This window comes from Onychomys torridus, chromosome 22 (assembly GCF_903995425.1).
Source record: "Onychomys torridus chromosome 22, mOncTor1.1, whole genome shotgun sequence".
NCBI classification, from domain to species: domain Eukaryota; kingdom Metazoa; phylum Chordata; class Mammalia; order Rodentia; family Cricetidae; genus Onychomys; species Onychomys torridus.
Window position 1 is genome coordinate 3,469,863 of NC_050464.1, and position 18,170 is coordinate 3,488,032.

The 18,170-nt window shown below is 46.4% G+C and overlaps 1 protein-coding gene across 1 annotated transcript in view; it reads right to left on the minus strand.

The window, feature by feature from the left end:
- Positions 1-18,170, minus strand: part of Mtus2 (microtubule associated scaffold protein 2) — a 360,063-nt gene that overhangs the window by 212,789 nt on the left and 129,104 nt on the right.

The window sequence follows — 18,170 nt, forward strand, 5'->3', positions numbered from 1 at the left end:
TCTAAATCAGACGGGGTCCCAGGACTGCATGGGGAAGTGGACACCAGCTCCCATCCCAACCGAGAAGCTATCTCCAACTGACAACCACTTACAAAGGAAAGCTTAGTTCTCTCCAATGGAGTCTCACCAGGTATATTAACCACATTTACAGGTAGGCCCCATGCCCAGCAGTAGATGGCCAAGACAAAAGGAACTCAGTGGCATTTTTCGTAGACTTTTGGCCTCATGTTATTTTGTCTGGGCATTTTTTTTTTTTTGGTCTTACTGATCTTTTACTTGCATATTATGGCTTCCGATTGTGTGTGTGTGTGTGTGTGTGTGTGTGTGTGTGTGTGTGTGTGTGTGTGTGTGCTTTTTTAAAAAATTGTGGTTTGTTTGGGGGTTTTCATCTGCCTGTTTGTTTTCTAAAGAGAAAGAGAAAGAAAGGGTGTGGACTAGTGGAAGCCCATGAACTGTGGACTGGTGGCTGTGGAGCCCCCATGGGACTGGACTAGGCCCTCTGGATATGGAAAACGGTTGTTTGGCTCAACTTGTTTGGGGGGGCACCCAGACAGGGGGATCAGGATCGGTCCCTGGTGCATGGGCAGGCTTTGGGAATCCAGTGCTTGTGATGTGACACCTTGCACAGCCTTGGTGCAGTGGGAAGGGGCTTGGACCTGCCTAGGCTCAGTGTGCTGGGCTCTGCTCACTCCCCATGGGAGACCTCAATTTGGGGGTGTGGGGATGTAGGGTGGCTTGGGAGGGAGGAGATGGGATCTGTGGGTGGTATGCAGAGTGAGTAGAAAATTTCTTATTAAAGAATAATGGGGAAAAAAAGAAAAAAAAGAAGAAAGGGTGTGGATTTGTGTGGGTAGGAAGCAGAGAGGGCCTGGGAGGAGTTGGGGGAGAGTGATCAGAATACAGTGCATGTAAAATTTATTTTCAATAAAACACACACACATGCACAAAGTTTTTGGTGAAAAAGAAATGTGAATTTTTTTCCTTTTAATAAATTCAGTGTTTCTGCAACTATTTGCCAGGAATGCATAGAAGGAAGCTCTAGTCTCTAAAAAGCCTTTAAAAATATTCATACTCTAGAATTCCTTTGATGATTAGCCCACTTGAAAGCCTTTTCATTCAGTGAATGCCTGAGCCTCTGCAGTGGGAAGGGGAGCTGTGTGTGTCAACAATTTATAAAACAAATATATTAAAGGTGGACTGGAAATAAAAGTGAGCGATTATAATAACAATAAGTAACAAATAGACCCTTCAACTACACTGCCACTTCTGGTATTTATCAGAGACTTCAGGTCAACACATCACAGAGACACCTGCCCATCCATGGTCACTGTTACATCTTCGACAATGGCTACTATGAAACCATGCCAGGTATCCAACAACGGAGGAATGGTTAAGGAAACTGTATATGCACACAATGGAATGTTGTCAACCATAAAAAAATTGCATTATTTTCAGGAAAATAGATGCAACTGGAAAGAACCATATTAAATGAAGTAAGCCAGCCTGAGAAAAATCAAATGTTGTGTGTTTTCCCTAATTTTATGTAGATATCCTAGGTGGTTTTGTTGTCAACTTGACAGACGTGGGAAGAGGAAAACTCAGCTGAAGAATTGCTGTCATCAGATATGAATTACAGCTCAATAAGGCTATTACACTACACCAGAAGTCTAGGAATATATCAGGGGCACAATCAAAGTACATTGTACACATGTGTGAAGATGTCATAATGAAACCCAGTATTATATATAATTGTTGCATGCTAATAAAAGCAAGCTTTAAAATAAAATATTGAATGATTAGAATCATATTTTTTTTCTTTTTTGGAGCTGAGGATCGAACCCAGGGCCTTGAGCTTGCTAGGCAAGTGCTCCACCACTGAACTAAATCCCCAACCCCTCATAATTTTATTTCTAATTAAGCAATAGAATTAATATAGAATCATGATTAGTACCCAATGTGTATCAGTATCTTTACAATGTTGGGGTGGGGCAGAGTCTTATTATATAAGCCCTGACTAGCCTGGAACTTGCTATGTGGACCAGGCTGGCCTCAAATTCAGAACTTTTACTACCCCTGTCTCTCCAGCGCTGGTATTAAAGGTATGTGCTTCCTCACCATGCTAATATCTTTACTCTTACAGGGTCTGTGTTGGGGCTGGAGAGACGGGTCAGCTGTTAAGAACACCGGCTCCTCTTGGAGAGGAGTCATGTTAGGTTCCAACACCCACATGGCAGCTCATAACCACCTGTAACTCCAGTTCCAGAGGATCTGATACCCTCTACTGGCCTGTATGCATCTGGTGCACACACATGTATGCAGGCAAAACACTCATGCACACAAACAAGTGAAATGTTTTTGCTTCATTTTTGAGATTGTAATAGCCTTTATGCCTTTCTTTTTATCCTCTCAACCCTCCCATTTACCCTTCCTTGCTTTCTTTCAAATCCATTATTTGATAATTATTGATACATCATGCATATATAATTGTGTGTATGTATATTTTCCTAAATATAACCTGCTCGGTCTGTATAATGTTACTTGTACACAGGTTTACAGAGCTGACTATTGGGTATTGGATAGCTCCAGGGGAGGAGCATCTCTTCCGCTCTCACCATCCCATTCTTTGTGTAGGCTTGAGGCTCATGGACTTTCCCTCATCCACATCAGTACATCTGTGGTGGTTGTCCAGGTTCAGCGCATGGGCTGCCATGTTAAGACTCTGTGGGTGCAGCGCCTGATATTACTAAGAGACACAGTCTCACAGTAAACTCCAGCTCCCCTGGCTCTTACAGTCTTCCCACCCCTTCTTCGGAAATGTTCCCGAGCCTTAGGTTTAGGAGTGTTTGTAGATGCATCCGTGGGGACCGGGCTCCACAAATCTACATTTTTATTGGTTGTGGCTTTCTGTAATGATCTCTATGTGTCACAAAGAGAAATTTGCTGAAGATTTGGAAGTAGGAGCCTCTGATGAGGGAGATCATTTGACGTTTGCCTTTCTCAGTCTGGATTAACCTCACTAAGTATGATCTTTCCTAATTCTATTCAATGTAAGTAAAATCTGTAAAGGGTCTGCGCTGCCTAGAGAATTTGACCTGTCATTGTGTGTCCTCTACAAAAACACTCCAACTAGAGAGATGGAAGAAATGTTTTGTATTACACATCAAAGCCTCTTCCAAGTGAAGACAAACGTAATGGAGACACTAATTAAAATAAATTCAAAGCTAATAAAGATTTTGAAAACCCTGGGATCAAATGTCCCCGTCTCATTCAAGGGAGCCAAACTGAACTCATTTATTTTAATCAAAGCTCAATTTTCTGACAAGATTTTGCCAGAAAGCAAAAGCAAGAAAAAAAATCCTGCTTGAACAACAAAAGAGATTTCACTGTCTGTTGAAAGCTACAAGACATGCTCCTATTTCAAAGTAATATTCTTTTTCCTTTGAAAAATAAATTCTTTGAAGAATACAAATCTTCCCGTTTAAATGGAGTGAATTTTATTTGCTTGGGCTTTTTACTTTTTGTATAGATTCTCCTTTAAATTAGGACTCTGTGACACTAAACATAATTTCAATCAACTAGAATAAGATCATTTATTTGTGATTCAATACTGTGTCAATAAAGTCCCATCAATCACTGTCCAACTGTCATGTATCCCACAGAGTGAAATTAAAATGTTAGGAAAAAAACAAATTTCCATTAATCCAATTGAGTATGAGCTGGAAAAAGAGCAGAGGCTATGGTACAGGTAGTGGTGTACCTGCCTGGCAGGTGTGCCATCCTGGGGTTGAGCCCCCTCATCCCATAAACCAGACACAGAAATACTCGCCTGAGATTTCAACACTCAGGGGTGAATCAAGGTCATCCTTGGCTATATAGAGAGACCCCGCCTCAAAATCAAAAGCAAAAACCTGGAAATAGTAACAAGATTGCTAGAAAGGATTAAAGTGGCCTGTGGCAGTGGGGACAGAGAAGAGGGCCAGAAAATATAGTTAGGGGGAATATAATCAAAGCATGATATCTACACATTTGGAAATGTCACCATGAAGTCCCTAACACTTATATGCAGTAATAAGTATAATAAAAGTAGAAATGCTGGACGTAAGAAGACCCATGCACAGGGCCAGAGAAACGGCTCGATGGATAAAAGCAGTCGTGCACAAATGCCCTCTGCTCCATCCCTGGAACCTACATAACAAGCCGGACACGGTGCCCATCCATAACTCCAGCACTGCTGTGTCAAGATGGCATGTGGAAACAGGAGCATGGCCAGGAGTGCTGCTGGACATCAGCACAGCAAAAAGAAGGGAGAAGCTGCCTCAGGAGGTGGGGGAGAGAACCTCTGACTTACACACAGGCACGTGTGGAAGCACACAACAGATTAACCGACTAAAAGCCATGTTGAGTACTCTGGGAACAAAATCAGTGTCATATCTAACTTGTCAAAACTGTGCCTAAACACACAAGTGGACACATAAGTAGGTTTTGACTTTAGTTTTTTTTGTTTCTGAGATAGGTTCTCACTGTATAAACATAGCTAGCTTGGAACTTGCTATGCAGACCCAGAGTGGCCTTCAACTCATAACTCTGCCTGCCTCTGCCTCCTGAGTGCTAGAATTAAAGATGTGTGTCACCTATGAGTAGATGTTTTAACACTGCAACTGTTTTGTTTTTGTTTTTGTTTGTTTTTGTTTTTGTTTTTTTTGTTTTGTTTTTTTTGTTTGTTTGTTTTTGTTTTTTGAGACAGGGTTTCTCTGTGTAGCTTTGCGCCTTTCTTAGGACTCACTTGGTAGACCAGGCTGGCCTCGAACTCACAGAGATCCGCCTGGCTCTGCCTCCCAAGTGCTGGGATTAAAGGCGTGCGCCACCACTGCCCGGCTCACTGCAACTCACTGCAGGTTGGGCCAAAGTGCCCCAGTGGGTGAGGGAGACACACCACGCAGATGTGGTGGTGGAAAATTACTCACACCATGCAGACACAGTGTCCATGTGTGAAATTTACTATTAAAGGGGGAGGGGAGAAAAGAGAGGGGGGGGAGGTGCACACCTTGTGGGAAAACAGAGAAAGGGGGTGGGAGAGTGCAGTGTGCTCTTAAAGGGGACTTTACCTAAGATGTCAGGATCCTGGGTGAGTCCTAACAGTAACTAATGCAGACACTGAGAAGCATGTGATCACCAACATGACTCCACGGGTTTTCAAGGACCATTTTCCTTATAATTTTGTATTTGTAATTTCCTTGTAATTTTGTACATCAGCATATTTATGTGATTTGGGCCAAATTATTCTTTCATTTCCCTTTTCTTTCCAGTTACTCTTATGAGCACATTTTTTCCTTTTCTCAGATACTTTGTTATGCTCACATCAGCCAGGAGCAGTTCAGCCTCTCTGCACCTTGCCTGACAACATGTGCACATAGCCGCTGTTTTTACCACGATTCCTTCTTGCTGAGACAATTCTCTGTAAATAAAACCTTTGGTGTGAAGGCAGTGTCTCTTCCCAAGAAAAGGAGGGAGCAGAAAAAGCAAGGATAGCAGCATGCTGCACAGTGGACTGTCGACCTGGGCTCACTAAGACTGAATTCACACTCCCAGCACCTCAGCTTCCTCCTGGGAAAGAATGCCGGTATACCATTGTGCTGGTGACTTTCTCTGGTGCTGTGGTAAAACACCATGGCCAAGGCTGCTTACAGAAGGAAGAGTTTATCTGGGCTTACAGTTCCAGAGGGACAAGAGTTCATCATGGTGGTGAGGCATGGCAATAAGCAGGCATGGTGGCTGGCTGGAGCAGGAAGCTGAGAGCTCACATCCTCAACCACAATCAAGAAATAGAACAAACTGGAAGTAGGGCATGGTTAGGAGCTCTCAAAGCTCAACCCTAGGGGTGTACTTCCTACAGCAAGGCTGAAGCACCTAAAATAGTACCATCAACGAGAGAGCAAGTGCTTAGACACACAAATGAGGCTGTGAGGGACATTACTCATTCAAACCTCTCCAACTACCTACCCACCGTATGCTAGAGGAGAAAGAGTATATTGGCTAATCCGTACTGATCATCAATGTATCACAAACAGCTACGAGCTTGCTATTTCCTGTCATTGATGCCTCACTTACTGAAATTGCAAAGAGCATCTCTTTAACAAGGATTAAGGTGCATAACAACCAATTTCCAAAATGGCTCTCTAGTGAGCCCCACCAGTGAATGAGGATCACTCTGGTGAGGGATGCAATAGTGTGGAGGTAGCAGTATAAGAAACATTGTAGATCTATCCTTTTGCTCTTTGATGGCTACCTCAAGGAGAAGCCAGGTTTGCTTGCTATGGGGATAAACAGCACTCCTGCATGGAGAAGTGAGAAGCTGCTTGACAGGAGCCAGAAACCCTACATCTCAAAACTGGATCCTCCATCCTTGGCCAAACAATTGTAGCAGTAATCTAACTTGACTGCAACCTCATGGGGAATGGCAAGTCAGAATCATCCCATCAAGATGTTCCCAATTTCTGACCCACAGAAACAACCAGAGGGTAAATGCTTGTTGCAGTTTTAAACAACTGATACTTGGGATGGTATATTATCCAGTGATGTGGAGATTCGGGTACCTGAAGGCAGGCTCCATCATAACAAGGATCCGCTCTATAAGAACAGCTCTGGAACCAGGTCCAGATGGGATGCTAGAAGCAACTTTTGGGTAACAGGAGTAGAGGAGTCTCAGGAGCTTCAGAGAGACTTCCAGAAGAAGCCAATTGGCATTCAAAAAAAAAAAAACTGTCAATGACAGATTTAAAAAAATGGATGGGGGAGTGAATCCGTACTAACAGGTAGCAAGTGTTACTGATAGAATTGAATTTGGAGAGTTACATTGAATGAACTTAGAATTTTCTAAGAATCTCCAGGTGGGGCTGAGAGTGCCACGGAGGTCAGTCTTATTGTTGTGGAATATTATTTTAAGATGTGTTACATTTGTTTGTGCTATGGGACATTTGTTTAATGATGCAAAGCTGAGTTGCATAATTTTATGTTGCATTTGTTTAGCTCTGTGAAAACAGAGCTGTCTAAACAGCTGATAGTCTAATAAAGAGCTGAATAGCCAACAGGAGGCAGGAGAGAGAAATAGGTGGGGCTGATCAGGCGGAGAGAATGAGTAATAGAAGGAGAAGTCTGAGGGGGAAAAAGGAGTGCAAAGAAGGAGGAGGATGCAAGGGGCCAGCCACCCAGCCACACAACCAGCCACAGAGTCAGAGTGAAATACACAGAAGGAAGAGAAAGGTAAATGCCCAGAGGCAAAAGGTAGATGGGATAATTTAGGCTAAGAAAAGCTGGTTAGAAATAAGCCAAGCTAAGGCCAAGCATTTATAATTAAGAATAAGCCTCTGTGTGTGATTTATTTGGGAGTTGGGTGGCAGGCCCCGAAAGACCAAAGAGTCAAAAGAATAAAAAACAAACAACAACACTTACCCTTCTGCTATTGTGTAAGTAGAGTACCAAGACAAACATCTCAATAGAAAGCAGCTGTTAGGCTTGCAAGGTTTAGGATTTGCTAGAATTGAAAATGTCCAGCCTTCCACATGGAAAACAAGAACTAAACTAAGGAAGGGCTTGTGTTAATGATGGTATCCAGGCCACTATCAGAGAACTATGATCTGACAATGCAGCCAACAATGTGTCTGCGTAGTCTTCCAATGAGACTTCAGAAAGGTCAAGGCATCATGAAATAAATAACTGTTAAGCAATTAAACTGCTGAGAAACTCAAGGTTGCTGTCTGCCAGGGGCCTTGGCAGAAGCTCAGTATACAGATTTATTTATGTATTTATTTATGCACACACATGTGGATGGATGTAGGTGTATGTGCCCATGCACACGCATGTGAGGCCAAAGGAGGAGCAGGTTTGTCTTCCTGTATTAATCTCCACCTTCTTTTTTGAGGCAGGGCCTCTCACTGAACCTGATGCTTGGCAATTTGGAAGACTGGCCAGTGAGCTCCTAGGGTCTGTCCACCCCACAACACTGGTTACAGGCACATGGAGCCTCACCCAGATTTTATGTGGAAGCTAGGGATTTGGATTCATGTCCTCTTGCTTACTCGCTGAACCATCTCCCCAACCCAAGAAAGGTTTATTTTGAAGTGATTTTTCAGGAGTAGCTTTTATCTAACAGAGTAAATCTAATAAAATTCAAAGAAACCAAAGTTTTGTGAGAGAAATATGCCCACAGAAACACGGACTGGAACAGTAAGGGAGATCTTAAATGGAAAAGGAGGTATTGATGGACAGACATCAGCACGCTCCCAAGTTCAAACATTTTCAGGAAATGGAATGAACGCGAAGGGGCGGAACCAAGAGACCAACGTATGGCGGCAACAGCTACAAAAGCCATCCAGGCCACGTGTGACCACTGCATCATTCCAGGACAGTGATTCCTGGGTGTTTCCCATCATGCCTCTGCCTTTAGTAGAGAGGCCATACCTATAGAACCGCTGGCTATCATGTGTGTTTGTGTGTGTGTGTGTGGGGGGGTAGTTTGGGATAATTCCTCTCTTTAAATGGATTTGCTTCAAGACAAACTGGACTCAAGGAGACATCCTCCACTCTAAGGAAGCAGTTTCATTCTTCCACTTACCTTCACCCGGACGACAGTGTTCTGGACACCGGGCTGACAGTGTAAAGAATGAGGCTTTGTTCCTCCCTACCAGCTAGCTTTCAGAGTCCAGAGGGTGCTATGCAGGCTGCTGGGGAATAAATGGTACCAACTGTCTTGCTACCTGTGCATCCTAGCACCCATGAGACCAACCTTCCAGGCAAGATGCACCCACCTGTGCAAAAGGGGCAGGCACTACTGTTTATGGGAACACAGTCAAAAGAATGACCCATGGTGCACCATGCCCTGGGGAACTGAGAGAGAGGCTCTGGGAAAAAAGGCAGAGGGCCTTTTACCTCAGGTGTATTTTGTTCCCTGGAATGTTGTCGGATTTCATGCCTCCTGCAACAAACATTGACATTGAATTCATAAGACATGTTTATTCTTGTTGGATGTCAGAACATATAGCTGTAGAACCCAATCTAGTCAGTGTACCCTGAATCTGGATATGACCTTCTGTCTTGCTTTTGTGGTTTCCCAGATATAATCTTTAGTACATGCCAGGCACTATGTTTAAATTAGTCTGTCCTAAGAAAGTTCTGGGAAAGGGCTGCTCCATTAATATTTAGTAGGTGCTTACAGATGTTTATTTACATGTTTTTCAGATCATGCTTTTCTGAAGTCAAACAACCTTCTTTGGATCATTGCTTTCTTTGTTTCGTTTGTGTATAAAAGTCCAATTAAACTAAAGTGAGGTTTTCTACAGCATTAGACTCTGGTTCATCCCATTCTTTAAGGTCCTTAAAGCCCAGGTCTTGCAGACAGCTCTGCACAGGTCAGCAAGAGTCAACACTGTTAGGTAGGTAACCAAGCACCCTCGGGTTGGTAACCCAGATAAAGAAGGGCCACAGCAGGAGGAAGATCTTTGATTCTGATTGACCACGGAGTTGGTTTACCCCGTTGCTGCTGCCTCCACTGATCTCAGAAACAGCATTTCCAGGCTTCCAATGCTGACCAAGGAGCAGCGGTTCTTCAGGAACCCTACAAGTTCAAGTTTTCATTGCTAGATTGAGACCACTGAGGCACATCAATATTACATCATCCTATTGGGTCTGTTCCTCTAAAGAACCTTGACTAATACAATACCCAAGAGAAAAAAATCTGTATAAAACTCATATCTGCTGAGAAGCAAATGATCACATGATCAACAACAGATGTCAGCCAGAAAGGATTGGAATTTGTAAATAAGCTGTGGACTAGAGGGAAAGCAGACCATTCATCAATTGAAAAGAGTCCTTCTGGGCGGAGTCCTGACACGCCACAGTTGCATGCTGCAGCCTTACAACCCAGCATGGCCGTTCTTGAAGGCACAGCCTTACAGGAATAATAATGGCCACATACAGTTGTAAGGGTGGCGCCTTGATTCCATGGCTGTGGAAGAGACACAGTGCCACCTTTCCCCTTGTATGTGCACACAGAGAGAGGCCACGTGAGGGCCCAGAGGGGACCCTCACCCAGAAACCAAGAGAGGCCACGTGAGGGCCCAGAGAGGGGATCCTCACCCAGAAACCAAGAGAGGCCACGTGAGGGCCCAGAGAGGGGATCCTCACCCAGAAACCAAGAGAGGCCACGTGAGGGCCCAGAGAGGGGATCCTCACCCAGAAACCAAGAGAGGCCACGTGAGGGCCCAGAGAGGGGACTCTTACCCAGAAACCAAGAGAGGCCACATGAGGGCCCAGAGAGGGGACTCTTACCCAGAAACCAAGAGAGGCCACGTGAGGGCCCAGAGAGGGGACCCTCACCCAGAAACCAAGAGATGTTTCAGCAGAAACCAGCCCTGCTGTAACTAATCTTAGATTTCTGGCTTTCAGAACTAAGAGAAAAATTAATTTCTAAGCCACTTCTCAAGATAAGGAGACAAAGGAATGAACACTGACGTGTGTTATAAATCAGTCAAACTTTGACATTCTGAAGCCAGAGGAAGAAACCACAGACCAAAGGCCACACACTGTGTGATTCTGTCACATGAGCTGCCTAGAATGGGGACATCTGTAGAGACAGGAGCTAGATTAGTGGAAGCCAGTGGCTGGGGTTTCAGGAAAATCTTGAGTGATAGCAAGTCAACGTTTCTTTTCAGAGTGACGAAATGTCTGTCCTACAGTTATTGTGGTAATGGCTGCATACCTAAGGGTGAAAACAACAAGCAAACAAACCAACCACCCAATGGATCTGTACTTTAAATAAGTGAAGTGTGTGGTGCGTGAATCATCGCAACAAAACTCTTGTTTCAGAAAGACCTTGAAGGCCAGGTAAGAGGTTAGCAGAGACCAAGATTGGGACAGCAACAGAGACACAGGGAAGCAGGCAGAAGGCCGAGTAAGGGATGAGGACTGGAGCATGTGTTAGTGGCATCAGCACGCACGCGGCCACCTGCTTAGCATGGAGGGAGGGCGGCCATGCTCCAGCAAAGTGAGAGGGGGAAATCAGAGGGAAAATAAAGACAAACACGTCCTGGTCCTGCAAAGCCATCAGACAATGATGACAAACTGGGCTGAGTGGACCCAGAGCCAGGAGCAGGAGAGAGAGGGGACTCCTAGCCCAGTCTGGGCATGCCAGGCAAGGGGGTACCAGTGGAAGAGGAGGGGGAGGGGGAGGAGAAGGGGGGGAAGAGGAGGAGGAGGGCTCAGTAACCAGTAGCTAGTAGGCTGGGAGAGGAGAAGGAGGAAAGCAGCTCAGACTGCATCACAGATCCCTACCAGACCGACCTCCATTGCATTAGGATTGCTGTTCCTTTGAGAACGGCACAAAGCAGTACAAAGAACTGTTCCTGAGAAGGGGCTCTCATCCAGAAACCAAGGATGAGCTGTTCCTGACTGTGGGCTGCACAGGAAAGGGGCAGAGGGAAAAGAAGTCAGCGGCAGCAGGCAGAGAGAGGTCGTGAGAGCGAGAGCAGGGGTGGGGAACAGCTGGGATGAGGTCACACAGTAGGGATACAGTGTGGAGCTGGCCTGAGGTCACACAGTAGGGATACTGTGGGGAACAGCTGGTCTGAGGTCACACAGTAGGGATACAGTGTGGAGCTGGCCTGAGGTCACACAGTAGGGATACAGTGGGGAGCTGGCCTGAGGTCACAGAGTCAGCAGGTTGCACGTCTTGGTGCTCACTTAGTCTCAGATCCCTGGGGTGAGGAACAAGTACTCTTCACTATGAACTAAAAAGGCCTGCACACCTAGACTATCTCCCTTTATCTGCACACACACGTCTCCACTACAGTCACACACATCACAAATAGGACAGTTCACAGGAACTTCAGGAAACTGGTCAGAACAGCCTTGTGCGAAGCTCTCCTATTAGAGAAGCACCCCATAGGTCACTGTGTGGTCCGCAGAGCAACCCCAGAAAAGCAGATGGCACAGAAGATGGGAGGAACACACAAAGCCCGAACAGGAAAGGTGGTGAACAGAGCCAACATGTGCACACATATGCATGAACACACACACACACACACACACACACACACACACACACACACATGCATACATATATACACACAAGTGTACATAGCCAGAGAATAATACACAAAAGAGATCTTTATAAAGGGGATTAGAGAGATGGCTCAGAGGTTAAGTGCACTTCTAGTTGCTCTTCCAGAGGACCTGGGTTCGAGTCCCAGCATCTACATGGTGGCTCCACAGATAAACATGCAGTATGACCAACAGAAGGACACAGTCAAAGGCACAATGATACAAGTACTGCACAGGGCAGCATGTGTGCCACATACAAACCACAGCTGTCCAGAAAGACGGGCTGGACCTGACTGTGTGCTAGCCCAGGCTCATTCGATCCTAGATCTGTCCAGTGCACTGAACTGTGTGTTATAAACACAGCTGAGAACCTCACTCAGGTCTCGTTCACATTAGTGATTTTCGGGGCTGGCTGCAGCAGCTCCAGAGCAGATCCAAAGGCAGGGACTGTTATGAGCAGATTCTGCCGACTCATCTCTTCCTGACCAGCGGCTTCGGCAGTTCGGGTCAAAACGAACACAGCTGCTGCATTTGCCGAGGAGAGTCCTCAAACATCACACCATGAGAATAATGAAAAGCTTTTCCCACGGATTAGATTTGAGAGCACAGTTTTCATAAAAGCCTTCACAATCATGGACTCACTTCACAATACTAGCCAGACCCCTAAGCATTGTGTCCACCAATACTTACTTCAATTAAGCAGAAATGGAGACCACAGCCAGATTCAGCAGGTAGAACTTGGTCTTTTAAAATTCTCTCCAATGGAACATGTTTTCAAATAAGAGCTGCTACATTTCAAGTGGCGACATTGAAGCTCACAGCCAGTGTTTTCCATTAAGCACTTTCTAGACTTAAACCTCAGATAAGAAAAGAGACTGGATACTTACAAACTCCAGCTGCTCTGGAACACAGAAGGCAGGTGGAGGTCCCTGACTGGCGGCGGCAAGCAGATGAGGAACAGTACTGCAGAGAGAGGAGGCAGCGTGACTGCTGAGGAGGAAACAGCCACTGACCTTCAGCCTGGGTAGCCAGGTGAGCAGGGACAGGCCCAAGGGCAGGCGAGCAGAAATGAGCACAGAGAGGGAGAAGCTCCTGTGGGCACAGGATGCCCACTTCCCAGGTCTGACCACCACCACCACCCCAGCCAAGCCCCAGCTGGAGGGGAAACAGATGTCCCGAGAATTAGCACAAAGGAACTCACGTTCACTCAGCACAACCATGAGTGCAGAAGGATCACGGAGAACTGGAGACATTTTTCCAGCATAAAACAAAAGAAAACCAGAAAGAGGAAAGAGTGCCCTGGAGATAACAATGAGAAGGCCAACATTCTTTAAAGTCACCTCATCAATACGAGAAGATGCAGCTGGGGTATCAAAAGGAGAATGTGCCAGGAAAAGAAGCCCTAAATTAAAAAAAAACAAAAACCTAAAACTAAAACAGAGAGTGAAAGAGGGAGGGAGAGAAGGGAAAGGAGAGAAGGGGGAGGGGAGGGAGAGAAGAGGGAGGTGAGGGAGAGAAGGGGAGGGAGAGAAGGGGGAGGGGAGGGAGAGAAGGGGGAGGGGAGGGAGAGAAGGGGGAGGGGAGGGAGAGAAGGGGGAGGGGAGGGAGAGAAGGGGGAGGGGAGGGAGAGAAGGGGAGGGGAGGAGAAGGAAGGGAGGGGAGGGAGAGAAGGGGAGGGGAGGGAGAGAAGGGGGAGAGGAGGGAGAGAAGGGGGAGAGGAGGGAGAGAAGAGAGAGGGGAGGGAGAGAAGGAAGGGGAGGGAGAGAAAGGGGAGGGGAGGGAGAGAAATGGGAAGAGAAGGAGAGAGGGATGGAGAGAAGGGGGAGGGGAGAGGATGGAGAGAAGGGGAGGGGAGGGGAGAGAGAGGGAGTTAGAGAAACAGAGAGAGACAGAGGATAAAGGCAAGAACACAGCATGAGCGCCCAGCAGTAAGTAGACCCGGGTGTTTACTTAAACTAGTGCTTCCTCTCCTCCCGTTTCTGACACACTGACCAATCTGTGTGCCCCCTACACACACACACACACACACACACACACACACACACACACACACACCTGGAAACCCCAAAAACAGCAATGGGAATAAGAATTATAAAATGCACCAAGAAAGAGAAACCAGGTCCCCTACAAAGCTTCTTTTATCAGATTGGCATAATAATTTCTCTTGATGAACAACAGAAGTTGTTACATTTGGAAAGAAAACTATTTTTAGCTTTTAATGTAGTGGATGAAAACTGAAAACATCTTCAGAAATGCAAAACCCTGCCATGTGGCTTTCTCTGATCTCTCTGGAAATTAATTACTGGGGATGCACTTAGACAAAACAAACATGTAAACCAAAGAGTGCAAGGCACAGGGTGCCTGGGAGGAGAGAGGTGAGAAGGCACCAATGCAGAGAGCACAAAATCGAAAGCCCCAGAAGGAGGCCCTGGGGGAGACAGAAAAGGGTCCTGAGAACAGAAAGCCCAGGACAAGCTGGTCAATAGATTCACTCACTCACTAAGTCAGTCTGGGAATCTGCCTGGCCAGACCCCACCACACTCCCCACCTTCTGAACCTGCACTTGGAAATCACAACTTAAGAACATGGAGGAACAGAGGACAACGTTCAGCTCCCTGTCGTCAGTTCCCCAGTTCTGGAACAAATCGCCCAAGAAAACCCACTGTTCTGGTTTGCTTTCTGTGGCCATGCTAAAACACGCCAAACAAAAGCAACTTGAGGTGGGAGAGGATTTATTTCAGTTTGCAGGTCACAGTCCGTGTCTGAGGGGACTCCAAGCATTACTTCAAGCAAGGAATGTGGAGGCAGGAACTACTTCTGTTCCCTATAGCATTACCTTTAATCAGGGAACTTGAAGAGGTTCAGCAGGAACCACAGAGGATGCTGCTGGCTGGCTGGCTGGCTGGCTGGTTTGCTCACATACTTATGCTCAGCTACCTTTCTTATACAGCACAGACCCACCTGCCTGGGGATAGCACCACCCACAGTGGGCTAACCCTCTCTACCGATTAACAGTCAAGACAACCCCTCACAGATGTGCCCACAGACCAAACTGGTAAGTACTCAGCTGAAACCCTAGGCTGTGTCAAACTAACAGACACTGCCTTATAAAGAAAACAGACTTCTTGCTAGTTTATGATTGGACAGACCATTGTTGTGGGGCCTCTGCTGGGGATGCAAAATGAAGAACAACATACTTACCTCCTGTCCTGACCTCGAAAGAAAAGGAGGAGGAAGAAGAGACCAAGACCCACAAACCCCTTCAAGGACACACACTCAGTAACCTAAGTACCTCCCCCTGGGCCCCACCTTTCAAAGGCTTTACTGTCTCTCTGTATTGTGTCCATGGGGACAAACCTTCAACACATGGCCTTCAGGTTAAACTCAGGCACGTCTCTTTTGAGTATATGAAAGAAGAAAGGGCATTGTGCTGGATGCATATATCCTGAGAAACAAACCAGACATCTTAGATCCCACAGGAACTCCAGGCCAAGAACAGGTCTTTGCGAGTTTCCAGACCAATCATCCTCTTTTTATAAGGTAATAACAATTACAGAGGGATTAACTGATCACATAGATTTGGTCACATGGGTGAACTGGGGCTGGTATTACTCATTCTTGGCTTCCAGTCCATTCTAAAGTGAACGTGGCCCACAGGGTTAGGAGGCTAATTACACATGTAGACTTAACTGGATATTTGGGTACTAGATTGAAAATTATTCATATATGTGTTTCCAGAAGAAATTAGCAGCTGAATTCGCAGGGTGAGTGGGCAGAGGCTTTTCCATTGTGAGTGGGCATCAATCTGAGTAGGATCAAGAGGTGGAGAGACTGAATCCCCTCTGTCCCGGTGCTGGAACTGGGCATGGATCTTTCCCTGCCCTTGTACCATCAGCTGTCCTGGGTCTATGCCTGGCAGACAGCTCAGGCTCCATAATCTCGTGGGTCTCTACTTCATAACAAATCTTTTATCTCTCGTTGGTTCTAAGTCCAATCCACCTTCTGAACACTCCCTCCTGCTCTCCATCCCCACCTCCACCTGTGTCTTTGCAGGGCTCTCCTTGCTAGTGTCCTCAACACCCTCCCAAGAGAGGACCCCGTCTTACCCCTTCTTGCCAACCCCATCCCATTCTTGTTCTCTCCATTTCAGTCTGGTCTCACCTTCTAAAAAGGAAATATGATCCTGTCTGCCCTTCCTTCAAACTGTTCTGGGACGCAATCTTGCTCTTGAGGTCAAAGACAGAGCCCTTTCCACAGCTTGGGTGTCTACAGTCCACACCAGTCTTCTTCCTCTTCCTTCCCTAGTGTTCGATGTTGGAACCACAATAACCTTCATGTGGACCACCCCTTGGGCCTGGACCACCCTCTCTTCCACTGTGGCACATCCTCATCCCTCATACCACACCTCAGATCCATGGTTCTTCACACCACAGTATAGCCGAGAATTCTCCCAGAGACTAGCTCAGAGCCAGGTTCAAGTCTATGTTCTCTGACCTGCCACAGCATCCAATCCCAGTGTCTCACTGTTGCCTGGGGGCCCTCCTCCATCCTGCTCACCATTCCTTCTTCAGTACTCAGTTACCCTGATACCTAGCAAGTGCTCAGTAAGTACTGATTAAACATGCAGTCAACATTCCCTCAAGGAAGCGGCAAAAGCACTCACCAGGCCTGGGGCAGCCCTGTGTGCTCAGTGGACAAGGAGCACACAGCCACGGCCAATGTCTACTTCACTGATGTTGGAAATGGTTTAACAGGGAGGTGTGTGACAAGCCAAACACCAGACTGGAATGCTCTACTTGCAGGGTCCACCATGAATCTCAGGGTCATCTGCTGTCTTTAAGGTAATAAGAAGGAGGCTGCAGAGATGGTTCCGGGGCTCAGAACACCGTCTGCTCTTTGCAGAGGATCTGGGTTTGATTCCCAGGACCTACAGGGAGGCTCACAGTCATTTGTAACTCCAGTTCCAGGATGCACTCCTTTGGCCTCCAGCACACACACGGTGCATATACACTCATGTGGGCTCATACATATAAGAACGAATGAGTCAATACAACTTGTAAAGCTTCCCAAGGAAAAGCTGGGGGCAGAGCTTAGTAGAGTCCTTGCCCAGCATGTGCAAGGCCTTGGGTTCAATCTCCTGCAATGGAGATTTTTTTTTTTTAAACTGCCAAAGGACCTGCAATCGGGCCATGTTCCCTTGCCATCTGACTCAATTCTCCCTGTAGATGCCAGAGTGGAGTGGAATTTAGGCGGTGCCAATGTATCACTCTCTTGACATTCCTCTTTCTTTTTACTCCCTCCCCCTCTCATCTGCATCTGAAGAATCAGTGCTTTTGCCTTCTATCCCAAGATGCATCCTTCTGCACGTGGCCGCGATCCCACTTTTCACCATTCTCTTGGAGACGCTTCTCGCCAAGTTCTCTCGTGGGCCTCCCTCTCTTTCCTATTCCAGATCATTTACAGTAAGCATCTCCCGCCATGCTCTGAAATGCAGCCTCACCCCACTCCCCCGCTCCAGCTAGCACCCCTTTTCTGCATTTGCTAGTAATTAGAAACCGATCTGTTCCGACTGCTTCCATTGCCTCACTTTTCATTCATGCAACACCCCACTAATATGTGACTTCCGCCCACGGGCTGGACTAAAAGTATTCACTGAAAACTAGGTCACCGACTGCCGCCTAATTTCCGCTCTCAACAGCCTCTTGGCATTTTCACTTGCCCTGTCTCCTGTGAAACCATGTTGGTCACTTCCCTTCGGTCACTTCCAACTTCAGAACTCTGCCTTAGACCCACACACCGCACTCTCACGGGGGTCTCCTGGCCCCCTTCCCCCAGGGCTCTGTCTCCGGCTGGCTTTCTGCTTCCCTTTCCTCTGAAACTGGTTAATCTCCTTTTTGCCCATCACCTGTCTCTGTTTCTCTGAATCCATTCACTCATTCTGGAGGCTTCAGTACACATCCACGGGGCAATCACCCAACACTGACATCCTGACCCAAGGTTTCTCTCTAGCCAAATGCTCCTTTTAGAAATTCTTTTCTAATGTCCCAGAGGAACCTGTGTCCCATGTGTCAATTGTT